Raw genomic sequence first — 8,287 nt, 5'->3', positions numbered from 1 at the left:
GGGAGCCGTTTCGTGGCAGTCGAGGTTGCAGAAGACGGTTGCGTTGTCAACCACGGAGGCGGAGTACATGGCGGCTGTTGAAGCCGGCAAGGAAATAATATGGATGAAGGACTTCATTAGAGAGCTCGGTATCCGGCAGGAGGAGTACCGGCTCTACAGCGATAGTCAGAGTGCCATCCACCTCGCGAAGAACGCGGCCTATCACTCCCGGACGAAGCACATCCAACGAAGATATCACTGGATCCGGGAAAGGATAGAAGACCAGGAGTTCGTGCTGACGAAGATCCACACGGACGAGAACGGCTCAGATATGCTGACCAAAGTGCTCACACCCGACAAGCTGGAAGCATGCCGGAAGAGGGTCGGACTGGAAAGACATCCCATGCCGAAGTGAAGGGGGAGTTTGTTGGGATTACGGTCCCTCCGGATGGCATGGTCGGATGTCCGGGAATCGGGAATGAAGACCCGGTTCCGGAGCCGGATGATGAAGACCCGGTTCCGGATCCGGATGACGAAGACCCCGGCTACGGAGCCGGATGACGAAGACCCCGGCTACGGAGCCGGATGACGAATGAACCCGGAGAGAGATCCGGATGCGGGGACATATTTGTGAATATGTTTGCCAAGGGCCCTTGAGGCTATATTTGTAAATAGCCCGAAAGTCATATGTGTATAAATATGACTTAGGGCAAACAGTTTTATGTTGTTGCTCATATTTTCTGTTTTCACTTAGAGGGAGTGAAGAGAGCAGCCGAGAGTGAGAGAGAGTGAGAGACGAAGAGGTCGTTGCCTCTGTGTATTACCGCCGACTGTGGCGAAGACAGTGAGCTCAAGGTTGTTGCCTTGTAGCTTCACCATTGTACATCTCTGTTCATAGTGATAGTTGGAGTTTGAGGACTCCCGTGGTTTTTCCCATTTAGGGTTTTCCACGTAAAACATCCTGTGTACTCTTCTCTCTATTGTCGTCGTGCATTTTGTTTCTGTGAGTTGATCCTATTCCTCGGTTGTGGCCGAGCACTGTGTTCAACAGAATATGTACAAAGATGTAGCGGAGTTTACGGGAAGCTGCGAGAAAGGCCAAATCTACTCTGGAGTTCAACACTGAGATGAATTACATCTGACATTCTCACCGACAATGAATTTTAAATGGATGGTCAACATTGTGGCCATGCCAACAGGGATCGGACAAAAGAAGTACTTGGTGCAAGCTCGGGAGGATCTGACAAACCAAGTAGAGGGTCGGGGGTTACAGAGAAAAACATGTTCTGCAGTATGCCAATTTCTCTTGGAAGAATTGTTCTATAGGTATGGGTGCGTAGGACAAGTAATTGCAGATCGGGGAGAACTTGATTCCGATAAAGCCAAGGAATTCTTCACTAAACATGGAGTTCAGTTGACACTAACCATGACATACAATCCAGAAGCAAACGGGAAGATCGAACGAGGACATAGTCCAAGCGTGAAAGCACTTGCGAAAGCATGTGACTGAAAAGTGAAGAAGTGGCCACAGATACTTCCATATGCACTATGGGTGGATCGCACAATGCATAGTTCTGTGACCGGGTGTATGCCAGCACAACTTAAGACTGGACAAACGTTGATAATGCCTTCGGAAACCGCAATTGCAACATGGACAGTACTACCATGGAAGGAAGAGATGAGTCAGGAAGAACTACTAGCCGGATACGACAGCTAGAGGAAAGAACGGAAGACGTAAAGGAAGCGATATGTTGACAACAAGAAGCACGATTCCGGAACAAAAGAAGATTCGACACAGAGCACCGTCTACAACCACGAAAGATTGAAGAAGGGGATTGGGTGATAGTCTACGATAGTAGTTTGGAACATCATCATAGTTCGATAAGAAAATTTCCTAAAAGGTGGTTCGGACCAAACTAAGTTCAAAAGGTATTCGACAATGGAACATACCAATTATGTGAGTTGGACGGGATAGTAATATGGGTACCTGTAGCGGAGAAACGAGTGAAGATTTTCAAGAAGCGAAGTGACGAAGAACTCTATGTTAGTTTCGACAACATCGATACAAAGGAGCAATCGAACAAAAGTTACGAAGGTTCAGAAAGCAATGAAAGTGGGCTAGAATTAATAATTGACATAGGGGAAGAGATTGAGGGTACTACGGATGAAGGAGAACAACAAGCTCCAACAACTTCAGCACATACCTGAGGATGTGCGGGTTCGGAGGGGGTGAGTGTCGTAGTGTATTTCACACTAGGTTGCCCATTGGCTTGCATTCCCCCCTATGTGGATTGTTCTATTCCCCTCTTTATAGATAAGTTGCTCGGTCTTTCTTGTTAACTTCTTGGATGCCACGTGCCATATGCTTAACACTTCTCCTACAATAGGTGCATCCTTCGTAGACTTCTTGATAGCTCCAGCCTCCTTCATAGGCTTCTTCTTCTTCCCGATTTTAACACCCAATTCTGAAGGGGGCAACATCAGCCTTGACAATTGAAGACTTGATGAGCATCTGCATCCGCACAAGCTCATTGTTAAAAGCATTGTAGAAATACATCAAGATGTTGGTTTGTTCCAATTTGGGACTATTGTAAGCTTTACCTGGTTAATATAATTAATGAGCATGTTTTGTGTCTCAAATTGTTTCCCAATCATATTTTCCACGAAGTATGGGCATAATAGATTATAGGGAAAAGTACCAGGATACCATTGGAAGTTCTTCTATTTACCAGAATGCCCCTAGAAGTTCCAAATTTACCAAACTACCCCTATGTCCAAAAAAATACACTTTATAAAATAATTATACACTCAAATCTACAAGCCCTATTTACCAGAATACCCTTCAAACACAAATTTCTTTACTTAAGCTATTCTTTGGGTAAATAGGGCTTGATGTACTAAGCTCAATGTCACGTGTACAACTCTCACTGGATGGGACGGGCCCAGCGTCGCGTGTTCGCCTAACAATCGATGGACAATCGAGCCTGCTGTCACCACGAGCCCGTCTACCGTTGCTTGTTGCATTGGAACTCATGTCACCATGTGGATCAATGCGAACGATATCAGCAGGTGGGATGAAAAGGTCGAATGACAAGCCTGGCATGCCGAAAGCCACCTCATCGATGACCCACTCCTCCTCAACTCGTGTTTTGGTATGACTCATCGCAGCCTCACCGAAGCAAAATAGGGTAGTTGTTGTCCGGCCTGAGTGTGCTACACTGATGTCGTCCAGAGCTTGGTAATCTTCCACACTAGTGTCTATGTTGGTTTCCCAGAATACAACCTCCTCAGCTGATGTAGCCCGAATCTTGGTCTTATGGGAGTCCTCCAACTAGATCAGCAGCCCAGTCTTTTGGCTGAAATACCCCGACATTATGTGGCGTATTATCTCTGCAGGTTCCTCGCTCAGGCTTGATAGAATTCTGGGATCGATTGATAGAATCAAGATGAAGCAATCCTCTCCCCGTATCTTTTTCTCGGCAATGCATCGCGCCCGCGAACATATGGTTGCTATCAGCCTTGGATCCAACCCCTGCCAACAATCAAAATCCATCTAAGCATATACTCTTCCCACATCAAATTATCCACCAAGGTTTCCAGTTTAATTTCTCACTTGGTTTTCCCAAATGAATTTAGCCACAAATAATCTAGTAAATTCAACATTTAGAATCTTGCAATCTATCCACTCACAATCCCCATAGCAAAAACCATGCTATTCTAACATGACACTCTCGCATTTAAGCCTGGCGAGTCGATTAATTCAAGAGATTTCCTTACTTGCAAGGCTCGTCGGAGGGGTCTAACGGGCCCGTTGGCAACATCTGAGCCAAGCCTCCAGATGAGCCATCCATCGCTCCCAGGCACAACTTTACCACCACCGATTACCATTCTTCATTCCACATGTCCGGGGCCATTTGCCACAACACAAAACATCCAAATTCGGCCACACACCACGAAACAAGCTCTTGGCCTTGGCCATGTGTATGGTTGTTGTCGCCGCAGCCTCGAACTCTAATGCCAACATCTTCACTCTTCCCATGTCATACAAATTCGGCACATTACCGAGCTTCGAAATGCATGTTGCACAAATGTATTGTTGGATAATGTATTGTGCCAATGAGGTCGCCTAAGGGGAGGGGAATCCGTAACATCAAATCAATATTTATGGGGCATTTCTTAGTAATTGAACTAATCTAAGTTTACAAAAGGATCTTAATAAGCATGAAATGGGTGCCAGTTGAAACGAAATTAATGTCAGTTTAAAATGCATGAGGGAAGTCCATTAAACATGCATACAAGATGATGGTTATAATTGATAATTGATTCTATTGAATCTATGTAAATTGATAATTGCCCCAATCTCAACCATCCCCACCTCCCTTGACCTCTTCTCATAACCCCCACATTGTCAAATCTCTATGGGGTTGGACCTTCCATTAATGGGCTCAGAGGAGTACTTAATCCACAGTACCTTTGCAGGATCTTAAACTCTTCTTCTGCTTCGCCTTCTTCTTCTAATCCAATTTCTTGCTTCTTCTTCAAGATCATCATTCGAGAAGCCATGGGTTGCTGAGATTAGTATCAGCACAGTTAATCGTACCCAAAAAGGTAGCTTTTCTTTCGCTAATAACAAAGAAGCAAGAATCCTTTTATGGTAAGAAGGCTTGTTGACAAAGGGAGGCCCATTGAAGCTTTGACCTTCAAGTAAAAGCTATTCCTCCTACTGATTTGTTTTTGCTTGAAAGGCAATATATGTATGTGAATGTGCATAAATCAAGAAATCTTCAATTAGCTATGTTCTTTCTCACCATGTCTCCTTCTCACCGGGAAGAAAGCAGAGACAGAGTTGTTGGCATAAAAGGACAACTCCTTCCAAATTGTATCCGTCCGAGTGTGAACTCATTAATAAGTTAGGGCTTAGTATATAAGTGAATACCTAACATTGTAATGAGTGATGACAAGTGACAAAGAGATGAAGCGACTGTGCATTGTATCTCTAAGAGGGAAGGAAGTAATAAGAAGCTTTCCATTAAAGCTCGATCTACTGTCTAAGTCTCAATTCACTATATTTTCTATGTGTGTTGTTTTCTGTGCATAAGCGAACAAGTCCGCAAACATTTTCCGCATACATATACATATATATACATACATCAACAATTGGTATCAGACCGACCTTGCTGCACGGCGGCAACAGACAACAGAAGAAGCAGAGAGGAGAAGGCCAAGTTAGAAATCTTACTTTCATAAAAGGAATATGGCTTCAACATCCGGAATAGGAGTTGAAATCAAAAAGTTTGACAGCAAAAAAATTTCCCTATGGAAGGAGATGATGGAGTATGTGTTGATCATCCAAAGACAGATTGAAGCCATTCAGCACAACGAAAATCCTACTTCGATGACAACATAAGAGTGGAGATCAGTGGAGGAAATAGCACGATCCACCATTCGAATGCACCTAGCCGAAAACATCTACTTCAGCATGGCGAAAGAGATGACAATGTTCTCATTGTGGGAGACGCTACGGGCCGTTTATGAAAAGAAGTCCTCATCTTTGAAACTGATCTTGATCAAACAAATGTTCAACATGAAGATGAGGGAGACCGATCCGGCAACCTCCCACATCAACACCTTCAGTCGGGTGTTGTATGAGCTCTCGTCACAAGGTATCAACTTCGAAGAAGAAGTGAAAGCCCTTGCCCTCCTATCGAGCTTGTCGGCGAGTTGGGAGGTATTCTGCACGACATTCGCCACTAGCTGACCAATCCTAAACTTTGACGAAACAATCGGCCAAGTCCAAACAAAGGACATCAAGAAAAAATCGATGGGACTAACTATCGATGAGTCAGCAGAAGCCCATCACTCGACCGAGTCGTTCGACCGACAGAGTTTAACGAAAGAACAAGCCAACATAACCGATCGACGCTACAGCCGATCGAAAACAAGGGGTGACCGACAGCGGTCGAAGTCGAAAATGGGCCGATCAAGCGAGTACTGCACACACTGCAAAAAAGTTGGCCACAATGTTTCCAACTGCTGGTCAATAAAAAGAAAAGAGAGTGGTCGGCAATCCAAGCGGAATCGGGGACATTCCGACTCGAACCACTCTCCAATCGGCAACCAGATCAATGTTGCTAACACCCGATCCGGAGAAATCCTCTCCCTAGAGGATTCGATGATCGGAAAAGTCCTCTACAGTGCACAAGTTGCACACATGTTGCTACTAAACTCTGGTGCCACATTTCACGTGACCCCCAACATTGAATGGTTCTCGAACTATTCGGTCGACACCAGCGGCACAGTCCGACTAGGAAATGGGCAGGAGTGCAAGATAGTGGGAACTGCGGAGGTTCCCATCAGATTGCCAAATGGCAACACAATAACCCTGCACCAAGTTCGGCACATACCTGATCTAAAGAGGAGTCTGGTCTCCATCAGCATGTTACCTGAAGACGGGTATCCAATGACTCTACACGAATCGACATGGGTGATCAGCCGGGGAAACTTCAAAATCAGTAGTGGGAATAAGTATAATAATCTATACCCATTGATGGCGATCAACCCTAAAGGGTTCGTGAACGTAGCCGAGAAAACCGACCCAAACCTATGGCATGGCCGACTTGGCCACATGTCTCAAGCCGGACTTGATTGTCTGATGTCGGTCGGCTACATCCCGAAACTCCAGGCAAAGACGGACTTCTGCGAGCATTGTCGATAAGGGAAACAAACCCAAAGTCTGCACTCTCTCCACTACGAGATGGTACGATAGCCCCTAGAGCTCGTGCACCCAAACATATGTGGGCCCATGCTAGAGCGATCACTAGGAGGCTCCTGGTACTTCATCACATTCATAGATGATTGTACACGAAAAGTTTGGGCATACTCCATCAAGTCCAAATACGAAGCTCTCGAGGTCTTCACTCGATGGATATTTGAAGTGGAGAACCAATCGGGATACAGAGTGAAGACACTGTAATCCGACAACGGAGGAAAATACACCTCCAGACCCTTCAAACTATACCTGTCCGGAAAAGGGATCCGACACCAAAAGACCGTTCCCTACACACCCATGCAAAATGGAGTGGCAGAACATATCAACAAGACGATCCAGGAGAGGGTGACGGCAATGCTCCAGCAAGCCGGACTGAAGCTGGAATTCTGGGTCGAGGCATTGCAGACAACAGTGTACCTGATAAATCTGGCGTTGTCAAGAGCAATCAGGCTCGAAGTGCCACAAGCACTTGACAGGAACTCAAACGCTCCTTATGCACAACGCTCGGCCACAATCGAGCTTAGAATCATACACAGAAAACGGGAAATAAAACACGACACGAAGAAGAAACGAGTGTACAAGATGTTTACGTGGAAAACCCAAAGAGGGAAAAACCACGGCAGCCCACAGGCTGCAAACTATCACTATGCTAGAATGTACAACAGTGAGTTCACGGAGGCAATGACCTCGTGCTCACGATCCTCGCCACAGGTGGCGGTTACAACAGAGGCAACGACCTCTTTCTCTCTCACTCTCTGTACACTGTTACGCGCTCACTCTATTCTTGCATCAACAAGAATGACAACAACTACTACAAGTTTGCCCTAAGTCATATTTATACTAATATGACTTTTCGGCTATTTACAAATATAGCCTCGATGGACTCTCAGAAACATATTTACAAATATGTCTCTTCATTCGGTTCTCACCGGGTTTGCACCATCCGGCTCTCCACAGCCGGGTACTCCTCATCCGGTTCTCACCGGGTCTGCACCATTCGGTTCTCCGTAGCCGGGTACTCTTTATCCGGTTCTCACCGGGTCTGCACCATCCAGTTCTCTGTTTCCGGGTACTCCTCATCCGGTTCTCTGTTTCTGGGTACTCCTCATCCGGTTCTCTGTTTCTGGGTACTCCTCATCCGGTTCTCACCGGGTCTGCACCATCCGGTTCTCCATAGCCGGGTACTCTTCATCCGGTTCTCACCGGGTCTGCACCATCCGGTTCTCCGTAGCCAGGTACTCTTCATCCGGTTCTCCGTAGCCTTGGCCTATCGGCCTCGGCCGAGTTTGTTCATCGGCACTGTTCTTCTCCCTTCCCATTCGGAGGGACCTATCTCCCAACAAACTCCCCTTCACTCCGGCATGGGGTGTCTTACCAGTCCGATCCTCTTCCGGCATGCATCCAGCTTGTCGGGTATCAACACTTTGGTCAGCATATCTGACCCGTTCTCGGCCGTGTGGATCTTCATCAGTGCGAACTCCTGGTCATCTACTCTTTCCCGGATCCAGTGATATCTTTGTTGGATATGCTTCGTCCGGG

The 8,287-nt window shown here is 46.1% G+C and overlaps 1 pseudogene; it reads right to left on the bottom strand.

Annotated features, from left to right (window-relative positions):
• Positions 1-2,431: 2,431 nt before the first annotated feature.
• On the bottom strand, positions 2,432-4,542 carry LOC147860928 (uncharacterized; annotated as a pseudogene).
• Positions 4,543-8,287: the final 3,745 nt, after the last annotated feature.

The sequence above is a fragment of the Azolla caroliniana genome, unplaced genomic scaffold, assembly GCF_043228905.1.
Source record: "Azolla caroliniana isolate FFs.n. ecotype wild unplaced genomic scaffold, voAzoCaro1.0.p SCAF_8, whole genome shotgun sequence".
NCBI lineage: Eukaryota > Viridiplantae > Streptophyta > Polypodiopsida > Salviniales > Salviniaceae > Azolla > Azolla caroliniana.
Note: the sequence above shows the minus strand (reverse complement) of the source record. Positions and strands in the feature narration are given on the sequence as shown.